General features: G+C 44.1%; 1 pseudogene; it reads right to left on the reverse strand.

Annotated features, from left to right (window-relative positions):
* Positions 1-12169: 12169 nt before the first annotated feature.
* On the reverse strand, positions 12170-17122 carry LOC123072834 (wall-associated receptor kinase 5-like; annotated as a pseudogene).
* Positions 17123-17686: the final 564 nt, after the last annotated feature.

Raw genomic sequence — 17686 nt, forward strand, 5'->3', positions numbered from 1 at the left:
CCAACAGCCGTCCAGCAGGGAGAAAGCATGGTGTCACCGACAGCAGCGCACCGCGTAGCACCACTGCATTCCGCCACCGGCCACCGCGAGGGCGCCTCTGCTGGTCACTCTTGCGACCATTTCCAGGTGGTCATCCACATGCACTCCTTTTGTCCAGGTGGTGGCCATGGGATCCAGGTGGTTGTACACGTGCACGTCTGACGTGCGGATGGTGTCCACTTTTTGTTAAGGGGTCCAAAATAAAGCATCTCACTCCATTTCAGGTTGAGAATAATAAAACAAGCCGAGATGTAAAAGGCTTGTTTTTAGGTGTTAGTTTTGTGTTGCGTCAAGTCGTGGTTATAAGTTGGTTAGGCTGCAGCTCGAGGACAAGCTGCATGTCCAGGTGGGGTGTAGTGTTAGAGTACGTAATGGGCCTAATGGACCCATTAGTTTTAGGGTTAATTAGAGATAAGGGTCGTTTGCTTAGGGGTCAAGTAAGCCTTGCTTGGGAGTCAAGTAAACCTCTTTATATAAAGAGAGGAGATGTATCAATCTAATCAAGCAAGAATTAAGAAGGAAATCTCTTCCCTCTTGCCTGGCCGTAGGCAAAAGGCCCCCGGCCGGCCCTCTCGCACCCTCCTTCTAGCAGCGCCATAACATCATATCTCAACTTTTCTTTCTCCGCAGCTTGCATTGACCATAGAGGCGCACCACAGAATCCATCCAGGACCTGCACCCTGAATCCAAAGATGAAGAAATATGCGTAAGTTGACTGCATCCATTAATCAAATATCTACAACACATTGTACTGATGTGCTGAAGTTTCGATGATTTCGATTGGTTGCTGACATTACCTCCTATTTCTCCTTTTGTTTATAGGTATTCAACGTGAGGAATTTCATACTTTTGGTGTGGTGCTAGCAAATATAGTGACCAAAGATAGTGATGAGAAACGGTGGAGCTGAGTATGCCACACATGGATATGATTAATTCCCCTATGTTCTTTTTGGCAATCCACTTCATCACTGACTCATCTGTGTATGGGTGGGCTAACAAGCCTATATTATGTCTTCCCTCTTTCTTTGTAAGTGAAGGATTTCAGATTGCTGCGCATTATTCAACTGCTATACTTGTGAAAGAGAAATGTGCTAAACAATAGTACTCCCTCCGCCGCATGATGAGTTTCAGCGACTTTTATTTTGGGATGGAGGGAGTAGTAAATTACTTTTGGTTTTTTCTTTGTTGATCTGATAATAATTAAGTTTAAAAATATGTCATCTTGCATTTCACTAATAGGGTAGAGCCAAGGCGGCACAAGTGTGTGGCCATGGTTTTCTCGTTTTATCAAATCAATGGAAATACATCTGCACAGTTATGGATTGCTACTACAAATAATGCTTTAAATAATGGCATCTTCTCAGCAACCCTTCATGCACCCCCTCGCGAGAACCACCGAAACATTCCCAGGAAATTCTTCTCGCTTGCTGCAGCCCATGGTGCTCCATCCGATCTCTGTGTGCTGCACAGTTATATGTGGTCTTATATCCTGCACGTGTGTTGCAAGTGTTTCTCTCTACTTTGTGCTCCAAATTTGTTTTTCCTACAATATGGAAGATTAATGTATATATTCTTCTAAAGTTATAGTACATTCATGGTCTGTGTATATCTATTTGTATGCTGCAAACCCGAGTCAGGCAGACAACAACTAATTTCTTCATTTGCTATCTTTATACTCAACTTGATTGGCAGACTTCACTTATATTCTGCCGAATTTGTTCCATCTATAGGACTGTACATGGAGATTATGTATAAGGGTTATGTCCCATACAAGGAGATTATCTTATAGGACAGGCATATCAGCCCCCATTAAGACATAGCAGATATTCAACAGAAGAAGTTCCTCCACTGCTACTGGCCAAGCTCTAAGCAAAAAGACCTTCCACTTTCCTTGCTAATGGTGAGCAACTCAAAGATGGCTACAAGGTTACACTTAATATTTACTCTCTGAATAACATATTATTTATTTGACCAATACATGTATAAATGCCTTGAGAGAACATGTATATATAGCTGCATATATGTTATATCTGAACAATGGCAGATTTGACCATTAATTACATGTATATACTTGCTAGGAGAGAACGTGTATAGCTTTCAGTTAAGCTTTTCGATCATTAAGCTGTTACTTTCTCATCTTATTTCTAGGTAGAAACATTATTGGTGTTCATTAGTCCTTGAGATCCCATGTACGCACTGTTGTATATACTTGTTGATTCATGCAAAAGAATTAACTGAGAGTTTATTGTGTTCTGCAAGAAACATTAATTCGGAGAGTCCACCGTCCATTATTTAAATGCTGGTTAAATGTATACCACTAGAGTTGATTGAGGGGCTAATCAGCAGGGTTTTATCAAGGTTGGACATATTGCTTCGAGGCACAATCTATAGTTCACAGCATGTGTAACCTTGCAGGATGTGTTTTATTTTCTTTGAATACACCCAACCCTGCTTTCAATTAAATTCACTTTGGTAGGACTGAACTTCACTGATGAAAAATATCATTGATGTTTGTCGTGTCTCCTTGAAAAAAGAGGAAAATGTTGGAATCTTTGTTATCAGTGCACATATCATTTTGCTCTTGGTTCATGGGCTATAGGATTGTATCAAATTATTTGTTCGACGCGAGTCACAAAAAACACTGAAGCGTATCGACTTGATGCAGATGCATTTATATACATCTTTTCGTGGGATTTACCTATTATCTTTGCCATAGACATGGAAAACCATCGACCAGTTTTTGTAGTTTGGTAGCTTTCACATGTCCATAGTATAATTTATGTTAGCCTTTGAATTTTTCTGATGATGTTGTCATGAGCTGAACATATACTGGGAGACTAATTGATATTTTGCCTATGATATCAATATACCAAGTTTTTGCTTGGTTGGAATTTTGACAGCATATTCTACTGCAAGATACCAAAGGAGGGGCCAAATGCTGTACGAGCTTCGACAAATGGAACCTGCCTACAATGCGGTGGTGGGGTTGGGGACCGCCGCGCGGTGTGAGTTAGTCAAGTCCAAGGATCACGGCCGACAACTGCATCTTTAACCTCTGGACGATTAGTGATATTTGGTCATGTTAAGAGGATTAGCGATAGAGGAAAATTATTAGGATAATAAAAAGTGTTAGGCTATTTTTATTTGTATATGTGATTATAATGACGAGGTATGAGGTTCCGTATGAGTGGAACTATCAGCTCTCACACAATGCTAAAAGAAGAAAATATAAATGAGAGGACTATAACATTGCAAAATTGTTTGGGAAAATTTCAGAATTTGTCAAAACTATGAGGATGGAGTGGATGACAAATGCATCTAAGTTAGGGATGATAGGAATGCCTATGGCAATTTGGCGAACTTGGAGAAAAGATGTGCAAATTTGGAGTTGGGTGGCAATGTAGATCTGAAGCCAAGTAGCTGATATACTCCCTCCTTTTGAGTTTAAAGAGCCTATCTTTTTGTTTGGTTTAAAGGCCTATCTCTATCCTATGTTTAGATTCCAAAGCATATTAAATCTCTACATGTAAGGTTTAAAAGGAACTCGCCAATGCTTGTAATGTTCCTACTCATTTAGTGGCCACAAATGCATATGTGGTAGTTAATGATAACTAATGCATCTGTTTAATTGGGTTAGTATTGCAAACTACAAAATTCAGTCTACCACTCACCATTTGCCTTGTTTGAGGAGATTTTTGAGTTGGGCCTTTTAAATCAAAAGGGAGGGAGTACTCATTTCTTAATCCATGGATTACGGATGATGGGACTGACTACACCAATTTGGCAGACTAAGAGAAAACACTAGAGGATTTGGAGCAGGGTGACAACATAGCGAAGCAATAACACAATGGCCGAAGTGCTGAAATTGAGGGCCTCATGATAGACCCATGTGTTGGTGTATGGCGCGCACATGAATTTTATTTTATGATATGGTAGAACGGTAAAGAATTGGTTCGTTCGGTCCCTTTCCATGAAGAGTATCCGTTATACATTTTGAGACCTTCGATGTGAAATATTCGTGCTAACTATATGTACTGCTTATGCAGGATGGGTATGGGTTGAGATAGATTCTTTTATTATACTTGCTCAAATATTATGCGAATGAAGCTGAAGACAACATTGCTGACATTGTGCGATTTTTTTCTGAAGCATATCAAGTAGATCTTAATTTGTAAATGAGTAGTTGGATAATCGCTCTATATGTATACATTGCCAAATTATCTTTTTGTTATCAATTTACATTGCAAGTTAAGTGGACTTCAATTACTATCTGCCTGTACTATCTATTCTCTACATGTAAAATTTAATATGCATTATGTTTATATAACTCCATCAGCATATTTCAAAAGCCCGTGGCAACGCACGGGCGTTCTACTAGTATAATTAACAAGGGTCCGGCCCAAACATTGCAAGCGTACCTCCTTCTGCTGGATATAAGATCAAATCCACCCGCCGTACGTACGTGCGTACGACGTCGGCGCAGATGTCTTCCGAACTCCCCGACGAACTCCTCGACCTGGTCTACGGCCGGATTGCCAACCCGCTCGGCCGCGTGCGCTTCGCCGCCGTCTGCCGGGCGTGGCGTGCTGTCGCATCCTGGCGACCTCCTCCGCCGCCTCTCCCGATGCTGCTCCTCTCCACGTACGACCGGGCCAAAACCAAGGACCTCTACTGCGTTGAGGACGGTGGGATCCTCCATGTCCGCCTTACACGCACGCCCAAGGGCGTGGCCCGCAAACGGATCGTCGGATCTCACCCAGGTGGATGGGTTGCCATGGTGTCCGCTGGCCGCGTAACGGTACTGAACCTCTTCTCCCGCGTCAAGGTGGTGCTCTCGACTAAGCAAGGCGATTACTCCATGGACCCCTCCAAAATCTCCAAAATCATCTTCTCGGAGGAACCCACCTCCGAGACTTGTGTCCTTGCCGCCATCACCCATGGCTGGATGGTCGCTCTTTGCAGAGTTAATTCTACTACAGGGTGGACTGTGAAAGCATGTGGCATGGGGATGCTCAAGGATATAGCCTTCTACCATGGGGAGCTCTACGGGCTCCTCCAACTAGATCGTCAGGTGGTCAGATTGCTTAAGTTCGGCACCAGCAGCAGCACATATGAACTTGTACTGGTCACGACCATCCAGACCATGGTCACCGAAAGCCTTCCTTATCTCTTGATGGAGGACGATGACGACGCGGTTGTGCATGCCATCTACATCGTCGAGATGGGCAACAAGCTGACGATGGCGGTCAAGACCGGAGAGTATTTCTTCAGGCTATATGAGCTACTCATGGGTGCCAGCGCTTACTCTAGGTGGGAAGAGATGACAAGCTTGCATGACTACGCACTATTCTTGGGCCCAACGTGCTCCACGGCTGTAGGGGTGTTTGCGGAAGGGCGTGGCGGCGTGCAGAGAAACCACATCTATTACTCCAACGAAAGATGTGGCCATCTTCCTTCTCATAAGAGGTATCTCACAAAAATGGCCGATGGCCGTGCAGTCTACTACCACGATGATGAATTTGTTTGTTACGACGGGAAGGTGATTGTGTCAAAAGGATTTTATGGTGAGTGTGGCGTTCATGCTGCCATGTGGCTTGTCCCACCACACGTCTAGTAGACTAGCAGGATTTCAAAATCAAAGTTTGTGATGGCGGAAGGTCATTGTGTCACGTCGATTTTATTCTGTATAAGCGTGACGTTCAAGCTGGCATGTGGCTTGTCCCACCATACATGTAGATTTGTAGATATATCAAGCACCATGCTTAATTAGCTCATTATCAATGGCAAGGCACTAGCTTGCTAATGCGATGAAAATTGTCTCATGACTGTGTGTATTATGCGATGCAGAGCCCCAGGTCAGTCTATAATTATTTTGTCGGCCCTAAACAAGCCATGGAGAGGCCGGATCTCAATGTGGTGATTTTTTGGAGACATGTGAGCATCGCTAGATATTGTACAAGAATTTTGCAAATGCACTTTATATGTAAACTAGCAAAATGCCATGCGTTGCGACGGAAATAAATACTAGTTATTGTGCAAACCCGGGGTGAAATTTAAGTAGGATTTGAGTTCAAGCAGGGTCAGCTCCAGCTCGTGCACCACTGATTCGGTTGACACGCCTTCTGTTGAGTAAATAGGCAATTTTTCGATTAACTTAATCCAGAAAATAATCACTAGCATGGCATTGACAAAACTAACAGCATACTGATATTAGATCACACAAGCACATACTACGCTAACAGCAGACACATCTACGTATAACGCTAGCATGGCTAAAATAGAAATCAAGAGGAGCGGGATAAACGAGTTATACCCTCGAGTAGGCCATGCAGCGGCGCCGTGGTGGCAGCGTCCTCAGTGGCCTTCTTGTCAGCTTCGATCTTCTCGGCGGCGGCACGTTCGGCGGCGGAAGATATGGCAATGACAAAGTTGGCGTGGACGTAGAGGAAGCAGATGAACAGAGGCGAGCAGTCGCGTAGTCGCTCCCCAAAAACCTAATCGCCCCTTTACCGTACAGGATCTAAAGATACGGGGTGTCAGAGGCCTGCTCTCCCGTCAACCGTGCACGCGGTGAACGTGATGGAGTCGCCGGCGGCAGCAGCAGCAGCAGAGGAACGATGTGGGCGTGGAGGTGGAGATGCGTTATGTTTTGCGTGGCGGCTAGGGTTGGCTATATATGTGCGCGGCCGCGCGTGGAGAGACGTGGGCAGAACCCACGTCCAAGTCGGTACCCCACGATCCGATGTCTCAGATCGTGGCCCCACCTGTCAAAGACTCTCCATTCCTAATAGGCAAAAAGAAGCGCATATGTGTGAGCTTGGCTCGGCTCAATCCCGCAACTCATAGCGCGGCGCGACGCGTCGTGACGAGGCGGGCGGCGGAGGAGGAGTGCGCGAGGGCCTCTTCTCTTCTCAACCTCCAATAGCATGTAGAAGAGGAACCCTTATAAGGAGGTCAAACTCCTCCTCCACTAGCGGTTTGAGACTAAACTTCCCACCACTCCTTGTCATGCCACCTACATGGGCCCTTAGAGATTAATTCTGAAATTGTCATATGGGCTCTAGGCCCATTTCATATTTCAACAATCCCCCACCAATCTCAAGGGTCCACTTTGTCCTTTGTTCCAAAAGCTGTTTTGATATACCAACATGTCAGTGGAGACCGATTAAGGTTGAACTCCACCTAGACCAAGTAGTTACACTCCTTCACAACTAAACAATGGACTATGGCTTGAATTGTCAGTTTGGCTTCAAGAAGTTTCACCACATGTCTTACTGGTACGAGGCTGCCGAAGGTTGACCCCTCGGGTGGAGCATATTAGTCACACTCCTGGCCTGTTCATGAGCTTGCTAGAGATCACCCCAATTTCATAGACTGTGACCAGCAGTCGGGATCATAAGGTATGTTCCTCCAAAGATCGTTCTGTAGGGTAGCATCTTGCTTATACATATAAGCCTTGGAACACATTAAGACTGTAGTCAACCTTCCATACAGCTTCCAAGAGTATTGCATCTCCAACGGAGCGGGTTAGTAAATTACTCTCCTCAGTTCACCACTGGCTTGTTTTCCCAGGTCCTACTTCACGGGATCTCTGATCACATAGGTTGGGTTACTACCATGGCAACTCATGTGGATCTCATACCCATCTCCCTTGGTGCATTATCTATAACGACACATGATAGCCCTTTAGTAAAGGGATCTGCCAGATTCTTAGCCGTCTGGATAATATCCAAAGCTATCACTCCAGAGTTTCTTAATTTTCTGACATTTTTAATCTCATTCTTATGTGTTTGTTGGACTTCATGTTGTCCTTTCAACTCTTCACCTTGACAATAACTATTTGATTGTCACAGTTTATAAGGATGGACGGAACCGGCTTCTCAACCACTGGCAAGTCCATCAAAAGATCTCGAAGCCATTTTGCTTCGCCACACAATGTGTCTAATTCTGTTAATTCTGCTTCCATTGTCGATTTCGTTAAGATCGTTTACTTGCAAGACTTCCAGGAAACAGCACCACCTCCAAGAGTAAACATATACCCCATTGTGGCCTTCATCACATCAGCACGAGAGATCCAATTCGCATCACTACACCCTTCAAGTACCGACGGGTATCCGGTATAGTGAAGTCCATAGTCCATAGTACCTTTCAGATAGCGCATAACTCTCTCAATTGCACGCCAATGTCCATCACCCGGTTTTGAAACAAATCGGCTCAGTTTGCTAACAGCAAATGCGATGTCAGGCCTAGTTGCGCTTGCTAGATACATGAGTGAACCAACAATTTGAGAGTATCTCAATTGATCTATAGTTGTTCCTTTAGACATTTGAATCAGCACACTAGAATCATATGGTGTTTGAAATGGTTTGCCCGAATATCCAAAGCGACTCAACACCTTCTCAACATAACGGGATTGCAGAAGTGTAATCCCACCCTCATCATCTCTCAATAGCTTGATGTTCAAGATAACATCAGCCACTCCAAGGTCCTTCATCCCAACATACTCCACGGCTGTGCACAGTGCAGGTGTGTGCGGAAGGGCGTGGCGGTGTGCAGAGGAACCACATCTATTACTCCAACGAAAGATATGGCCATCTTCCTTTTCATAAGAGGCATCTCACAAAATTGTCCCATGGCCGTGCAGTGTACTACGACGATGATGAATTAGTTTGTTACGACGGGAAGGTGATTGTGTCAAAAGGATTTTATGGCGAGCGTGGCGTTCATGCTGCCATGTGGCTTGTCCCACCACACGTGTAGCAGACTGCGAGCAGGATCAGAAAATCAGAGTTTGTGACTTTGGAAGATGATTGTGTCATGCGGATTTTATTCTAAGCGCGGCGTTCAAGCTTCCATACATGTAAACATGTCTTAGCACCATCCATAAGTCATTATCAATGGCAAGGCACAAGCTTGCTAACGCAATGAAATTGTCTCATGACTCTGTGCATTGTGTGATGCAGAGCCCCTAGGTTAGTGCCCCTTTCAGAAAGCAAAAATGTCACGTGCTTACCATTGTTTGCCGCCCCACGACATGCTCGGAGAGGCCAGACCTCAATGTGGTGATTTTGGAGTGGTGTGAGTATCGTACAAGAATTTCACAGCTACACTTATTATATAAATTCTAAAGTTAAGGAAGCTGGCAGCATACTACTTCAGCAAGTATAATGGGCAGGTATCGAGTTTGATCGTTTCGCTTGATATGGAAAACACTTGAAAATTTCTGGGTTGATCGCTTCGCTTCTTGGGCAACCTCCATTATGGTACACGTGTCCCTGTGGGGTCCATCCCACTGCTATCCTTATAACTATAAACCTGCGCTCTCTGTTTCTCCTCGAGTTTATTTTGTTCCTTTGACAGAGTTTTCTCACCGAACATCCCTCTCTGTCCAACCCGTTGCTGCAAGCCATGGGGGGACCACAGAAAGGCGACCACTGTTGCACCAGAGGCGCGGTGCTGCAGGAGAACCTCCGCCCACCACTTCGCCGCACTCTGACGCCACCCCAGCCACCCATCTCGTCGTACCGTGCTGCAACCGACCTCTACCGGCCAGAGGCGAGCCAAAAGTCGCCGAGGTTGCAGCATCGTTGATGTTGCAACCCACCCGATCACGGTGGCTAGCTTTGCTGCAGGACCAAGGTGAACCAACACCGACTGACGCCTCATCTGTCATCCAGGATCAGTCATTCACAAGTTCAGTACTAACGCGCGGTCAAAGAACATAAAACCAAGGAGCAAAATAACCTCTTGGACAGCAATAAACCTGCTGATAAATGCCTGTACTTACAGGAGCAGGTTTACCTGAATCAAACCATGCGCTCATTTACATGTTCAGTAGTGACGTGTTCTCCATAGTACAACCACAGACCAAGGATTAGAGTAGTCTCTTGGACACTACTTTTTGGGACAAGGTTTACCTGAATCAAACTGTACTAATATTTCTGAACTTTTGGCTACATAAATGGTAGTACTAGTATAATATCATGAACTAAAAAAAATCATTTCCTATAAAAGCATCTATGAGACCAGTCATGCTTGTGGCGTGCAGACCATTTCGCTGTTCTTATAGAAAACACATCAAACCCTTATGTATTACTACCCATTTGCTGGCTTAGGTTCAACACTTTTTCTGCTAACCATCTAACAAGAGAGGGTTATGATACTGTTAATTATTGTATTGTCTCTCTATGGACTTATCATCAGAGCCGAATGTGCAGTGGTCCTGCTGCTTCAGTCCATACCATTTTTTAGTCTAAAGAAGTACTCACTAGGATAGATATGGAATTATGTTGTTTCATTCTCCTGGCATTTTGGATAATCTAATCTTATATTTATTAATTGGAGACACCATACGAGGCACCACGTTAATCCTTGAAACTAAAGATTTTTGACTGTTTGATTAATATATAATGTATCTGTAGCCGTCAGATGAAACATAAGGTGTAATGACTCATACTACCACGTACGGGAGTAGGAGTCTTACTCCCTTGGGACTCTCTCTGTTTCCTAGAAAAAGTAAATTAGTTCTTTAAAAAAAATGTAAAAAATAGGACGTGGTCTATTCCATGGATAGATGATTAACCATAGAGTCCATATATAATACTCCTATGCATACACGTGTAAAGTTAAGTCTCCCAAAGGATAATACGTCAGGGCATGCATAACGCAGCCATCAACCACTAATCAACCTGCATCATTTTCCCATGCAAAAAAAAAACTGCGTCATTTTCTCTTTCTATGTACAGGCATGTCACTGCATATTAAAAAAATCACTACATACACAACTACCAATGCGTAAATGCGCATACTTCACCAAGCTACTTCCTAGAGCACATGTAGGTCTATAGGCACGATTCACTTCATTTGTATTTGCTGAAAAAAAATGAACAAATTAGTTCCGAGAAAATAGTTTTAAATCTATGTAAAATAATCGTAATACATACTAATGTCTACACTAGATGCTAAATTGCTAACTTCTACCGGTGCATCAAATAATAATTCAATTTTGTATGACAGACTGTGTGGTTCATACTTGATGCGAAATATATTTAGCAATACATCGCTATAATGTGAAGTATTTAATTAATAAAATAAATATTGCACTATGGCAAATAGCGAAAAACTTGAAATAACCTAAATGATTGCTATGTCGCCGCTAAATGGCGCCCTATGCTGCCAAAATTGCTAAATTGTACAAAGACACCGTTTAGAAGGACCATATCAAAAACGTGACAACACTGATATGGCCCGCTATTAAATTTCTGATTTTAACAAAAAATTAAGTATAAATAATCAAGAAACATGGTATGCTCATGTATAAATTTTCCATGGTACTATAAACTCAATAAATATATGTCTACAAATTTAAGAAGAATATTTATGTATGCGGTACCAAGATCTCTGTAAGCAATCCATTAAGCATAACATGCCAGTACAACCAAAAAAAGATTGTGTCACACTGCCCAGATACACTAATGTAAAGAATTTATATATTAGCAAAAGTATAATTATCAGACATAAAATATAAATACTTCCTTTGATACATATTAATTGCCGCCCACTTAATACAACTTTGTACTAAAGTTGTACTAAGTGAGCGAGAATTAATATGAGAGGAGTAGTAAGAAAGAGTTTTCATGAGAGAAGTACATGTTGGGATACATCTATCTTCTAGGCAACCTCTTTTTGAATTCTCAAGACCACCCTTCGACCAGGCTACTATCTTCTTTGGGGTCCTTATTATCTCTATCGACGAACGGTTAGCACTGTGCAAGCAATATTTAGTCTCTTTGGTTTACTATCTATTTTTCTTAGGCAGACCGTTAAGGACCTCAGAAGACATATGTTACCGGCAGGCCTAGATTTCCAAAATACTTACACGAGGAATTCTCATTGCATGAGGACTCTCTATATTATGCCTTAATAGGACTGGAAGCTTGATGCTCATCAGCAAGAGATTTGAATCTTGCGTGTCTACCTCTTCACCTTCAAGACATCTTGAGAGTGAATCGTATTTCATGAATATAATATCTACTCCACAGAGAGCCCGTGCGCCGCACGGGTTTGATGACTAGCTAAGCTAATTAGGTGCATTTAGCTCTAGAAAAACACAAAGAAAGAACAATCGATCGGCACGAAGCGAGATCATAACATTATTTTACTTCACTGACGATAGCTGCCACCTGGCTAAGTACCCGGTTACAACAAGCTTATAACATTACAGAGAGTGTTAACACTAAATTTATATAAGAGAAACAGGATGCATAAAGGGAGTTGCCATGGAATCAAGGAAACCAAATGCACAAGGAAATGAATGCAAAGGAGAATCTCTGAAAACGTGATGTTCAAAACTAATCTCCTGATGAGCTCGGGCTTAAGCGGAACTACCGAGGATACCTTGAAGATGAAGTGAACTCCTCTTCCATACTATATTGCCTGGACAATACTTCGCCCCTACTTCCATCTGCAGTCCGTGGACGATTTCTTAGATCACCCTCCTCATATCCCCTGTATGCTTGAGTGCCTTCGAGTTTGATCTCCACTTGCTTCATGGACGGACGATCCTCTCCTCGTAATGCTATACACATTGCTGCAAGTGCCGTGACTTCTTCCATTTCTCTGCCTCCCTCTTCCATAACTTGCTTATCCAGAATTGCTGACAAATTGCCTTGTGTGAATAAGGTACAAAAATGTGTAACAAGGCCTTCATCTTCAGAAGAGATGTATGAAAATGGTTTCTTTCTAGTAAACAACTCCAGAAGCAGGACACCAAAGCTGTACACATCACTTTTTTCTGTGAGACGCCCAGTATAGAAATACCCGGGGTCTAGATATCCTCTTGTACCTTGCACTCTTGTTGTGATCCCTGATCTATCCAACGGAACATACCTTGAAGCTCCGAAGTCTGCGACCTTTGTTGTTAGAGTATCATCCAAAAGTATGTTAACAGACTTGATATCTCTATGGATGATGGGTACTGAAGCTGTTGAGTGAAGATAGGCTAAAGATCTGGCAGTCTCAGTTGCTATCCGTAGCCTATCATTCCATGACAACGATTTTGGCCCATCAACATGAAGATGATCATAAAGGGTACCGTTGGATACAAACTCATAGACCAACATGGGGACCTCTGTTTCAAGGCAACAACCATAGAGTTTTACAACATTTCTATGGTTGATCTGTGATAGAATAGCAACCTCATTAATGAATTCATCTATCTCCTTTTGAATGGCCGCCTTTGGTTTCTTGATGGCTACAACATGGAGATCTGATAGGATCCCTTTGTAGACTGTACTATGCCCCCCACCACCAAGCTCACGAGCTTTATCAAACTTGTTTGTTGCCTTCTCAAGCTCGTCTAAGGTTATAATCATTCTTTCTGCAATATCAGCTCTTTGTGATACCAATTGTTGCAACAATTGTCCATGATTTTTTTCGAAGAACTTCTGTTTCAACATCTGTGCTCTTCGATGTTTGAAGTTCTTATGTGTGAAGGATCCAGCAAGAACAAATAGTATGATGCCTGCCCCAACAGCAACTCCTATGCCGAGGTATACACCTACAAAAATGTACATAGTATTATTCGTTTTGTCTACACACGAGATCATAGTATTATCCGCTTGGTCTACAGTTACTCAGCAGCAGGAGTAATAAAAAAGTTCGCTTAAGTAACTTTTTGGTTTCGTGGGTTCATAACTTCATATGACAAGAAGAAATTGGTTTCAGAAAGTTTAGGGTTTGAGATAAATAATTTAAATGTCAGACCTCAAGTTGGACCAAGAAACATAGAACAAGTTCACTTCGTATTAATTACAAGTAACAAGCAAACATTTTCATGGGAAGAAGCAAATTAAGTCGATTAGTATCTATCCTAGAAGGCCAATATATATTTGCTTGAAACAAATACCAAGTGAAATTGTCATGGTCTGAAATTAAACAGGAGGAAAGTTGAGCGTTGCTCACCTGTAGATAAGGGTTTGCGGTCACCTGGAGGCAAAAGTGAAATACACTAGATTAAAAACTAGAGGAACAAGTAAACTAATAGCGTAAACACGTATATTAGAATTGTAGATAGATGTTCTAGCCTTTGCATCCGTTGGCGAGGTAGGGGTTGCTCCCGGGCTTGTTGGAGCCATCCATGCACTGGCATAAATAGCCTCTGCTCCCTCGTTTGCAGTTGCTGTTCTTGCTCTTGCAGAGCTTGCGGGCTACTTCCGATGAACAGCCTGGATGCGCCTTCACATCAGCTGGTCGTGGTAAGCCCTGCATGACCTCCCAGTGCAGAACTTGGGGAACCTGTACCTTGTTCGTTTCGAATTCTTCCTGCACTACCATATTTATGGACAACCGTTGTTGGTCGAACCACCCCTCCTCCGCGATTAGCATGTATGGGTGCTGCGACGTTGCCTTATGGTCACTGTACTTGTTGAGATTTTGGAAATTCAACTTGGTGGGCAAGCCACTGGACGACAAGGAGATATGCGCCTGGCAACAGCCCATGCCATAGCAGTATCTGCCTCTATGCTCCACTGCCGTCTCGACGTAGGTGTCACTGGCGTTGGAGGGGCAAAAGGAGGCACAACCGCTGATGAAATCCTCAACACCATCCCCGGTCAGTGTGGCCTGAAAGTTGCAACCTGATAGGATGAGCTCGTTGCTGGTTGATAGCGAGTAGGGCGCCTCTGAATAGTTGCCAAGCATATAAAGACCGCTTGGTACGCTGGGAATAGGCATGATGCCGTTGGTGCGGAGGACGTGCACCGTGTTATTCTGGAGGGAGATCTTCGTGACATGATAGGAGTCCTCCATGCCGCGGAGGACGAGGAGTGGCTTTGCTGGTTGTTGGCTTCTATCACAGGTGAGGCTGAACCCTGGCCAGTAGCAATCGGCAGAGCCAATGCCGAAGGGGTATGGCAAGTGTACATCACCGCAGGACGTGCTGCAGTTACCTATTTGAGAAAGTAGCAACGTCATTAAGTACCCATTGATTTCAATAACTGATTAATTTGGGCTAACTCGTCGGACAGCACATGCCTATTTTTTTTCTCTCAATCATTGTATAGTGTATATCGCCAGAGTGGTAGACCATGTGTTCTCCTATTACTGCTGCTGTGTCTCCTGTAGTTTATTTGTTTTCCTTTTTAGTAGGATCCCAAATGGAGTTTTGCTGCAGACCTAGTGGGGTTCCTTTGTAATTTAAAACTTGTACGTGGGATTATCAGATGAATATTTTGCTGCTGCTAATTTTTTTTGGCGGAAGGGTTATCTGCAAAATGATTTTCACAGATTTGCTGGCAAAGGACTTACGGCCAGTTGGTTTGTCATAGGTGGTGAGCTGTTGAAATCGTTTTGCGCCCTTTTTAAGTTGGGGCAAGAACATTTCAATATTCATCTTCGGCCTCTGATGTGAACCTTCACTTTTGATCTCCTGGAGGGAAATCTAAACTCTAAACTGATAGTTCTATAACAAAAGGATTTGCAAAATTTGAGTGAGCAATGCTCATCTCTTGATGATTTATGATCTTATGTTGTCCACCTATGGTTTCTTCCTCTTGCTAACTTCGAAGTCCGCAAAGTCTCACTAATGTGACTTTTTGTTTGTTTGTGTTCAATCTATTACGTAGGTTAATGTCGTTTTTACACCTGCATTTATTCTTTAAGACGATGCCACAAAATAACTAACTGTCCACTCAGTAGTAGGCTAGTTGTTGATCGAACACACTTAATTGAATGTTCTGTGATCCAGACATCCAGTATTGAACTTTTTTGTACTTATTGAGGATTGGGTATCATCTGTTCTTTCTTGTTCATCAGTCATTTGCTTTCATCTCGATAGTAAGAACAAATGAGATTACAGCAATATTGCTTACCTGGGACGGGACTGGGACAGCCACCGGGAATGGTAGGGTCTCCATGGGTTTCTGGAGGACACCGGCAATGATATGAACCATTCAAATTGATACAATCACCGTAGCACTTCGTGTATCCTCCCTCTTTGCACTCATCAATATCTACACATAGCCGAACCAACACATGATAGCATTAAGCAAAGAGAAACTCCCAAAATTTATTACTCGCCCCAAATCAGGAAAATAAGGTAATATACTAATATTAAGAAAGACCGGACCTTTGCATCCGTCGGTGATGTAGGGATTCCCTTGGTAGCCGTGTTTGCAGGAGCATGTGTAGCCTCTCTTACCCTTTATGCAGTTGCTGTGCTTGCTCTTACAGACGTTGGAGCATTCTGCGCCATGGCCAACGACCTCCCAGCGCAGCCAAATGGGAACTTGTATTGCATCTGCTGACTCGGGGGCGTCTGTTCGTAATAGCTCGTGGAAGATAGCTGTACTGCTGAACCAATCGTAACTCGTAACGAAGACGTGCGCCGGCGAGGCCTGGTCCGCGCTGCGGTTCCAACCAAACCATTTGAGCTGTACGTCATAGGATGTGTTGTTAGAAAGCATTCCTGCTACCTCAGGGTTGAATACAATATCCGACTGGCAGCAGCCATTGCCGGAGCATTGCGTGCCTGCTTCGAGTGTGGATCGCGCCTGAGCGAGTCCATCGCCGTTTTTGCAGACAGAAGAACAGCCACTCATGGTCACATTGCCGTTCTTGAGCGTTGCCTGGACGTTGCAACCCACCAGGATGAGCTGGTTGTATGAAATCGTGAAGGGCCCATTTGTCATAAGACCGCCGCCGAGCTTGCCTTCACCATTGCTGTCGACTTCTATGTCGCCCATGTGTGTAACAGACACAAATGTAGACCCATTACTAATGGACAACTCTTGGACTTTGGAGCGTGCCGTCGCCGAGCAGCAACCGCGGCGGGTTGCTTGTGCGGTTGCAGGTGAGGTTGAACCCTGGCCAGTAGCACCTGGCCAGGCCCATGCCGAACGGGTACGGCACGCTCATGTTGCCACAGGTGATGTCGCAGTTAGGCATCCCTTGCGCCTCCGCCGGAGAAACTTCTGCTCCAGCAAGGAGCAGCGACGTCAGCATCGCCACCGCTGCGGCAGCCATCAGCACCCTCAAGATGGTGGTTATGTGCGCCATTGAGTGGTTGAGCTTGTGTGACTAGCTAGCTAGCTCCTCAACCATGCATCGCTCTCAAGCCGGGCCGGCTTATAAAGATGGCGCGCCCTCTGGTTGCCCGGAGCAGCACCTGCTGCGTGCTAGGCCCAGCCATCAAGGTAAATGTAATTTTGGACAAGTGAGAACCAAGGGCATCTCCAAGGGCCGGGATCAAATGTCCTCCCCATCTGTCAAAAACGTGTACCATGGTATCCAAGGGGCAAGCCCAGCTGTCCACATATTCTATCGAACAGGCTGTGTGTGCCTCGTGGAGTGTGAAACCTGACGGGGAGGAGTTGCGGTGATGGTCGGAGGGAGGCGTCCGTGACCACCACATGCTCTCGTCCGCCGGACCGCCCTGTCGCCTATTCTTCAACTGTAGACGGGTCCTCGGCCCGGCCCATGAATGCAAGGCCGACCTGGTTGTGCATCCATAATCCAGGACAACGTCATCATGGTCATTTGGTTATTTTTGTGTCCAAACAATGGCCCAACTTCACATCAATAAATTGGTAAGAGTGGTAGAATACACAAGCTAGCTGGAATACAATGTTACATTTTGACCCAAAATCTG

This window comes from Triticum aestivum, chromosome 3B (assembly GCF_018294505.1).
Source record: "Triticum aestivum cultivar Chinese Spring chromosome 3B, IWGSC CS RefSeq v2.1, whole genome shotgun sequence".
NCBI classification, from domain to species: Eukaryota; Viridiplantae; Streptophyta; class Magnoliopsida; order Poales; family Poaceae; genus Triticum; species Triticum aestivum.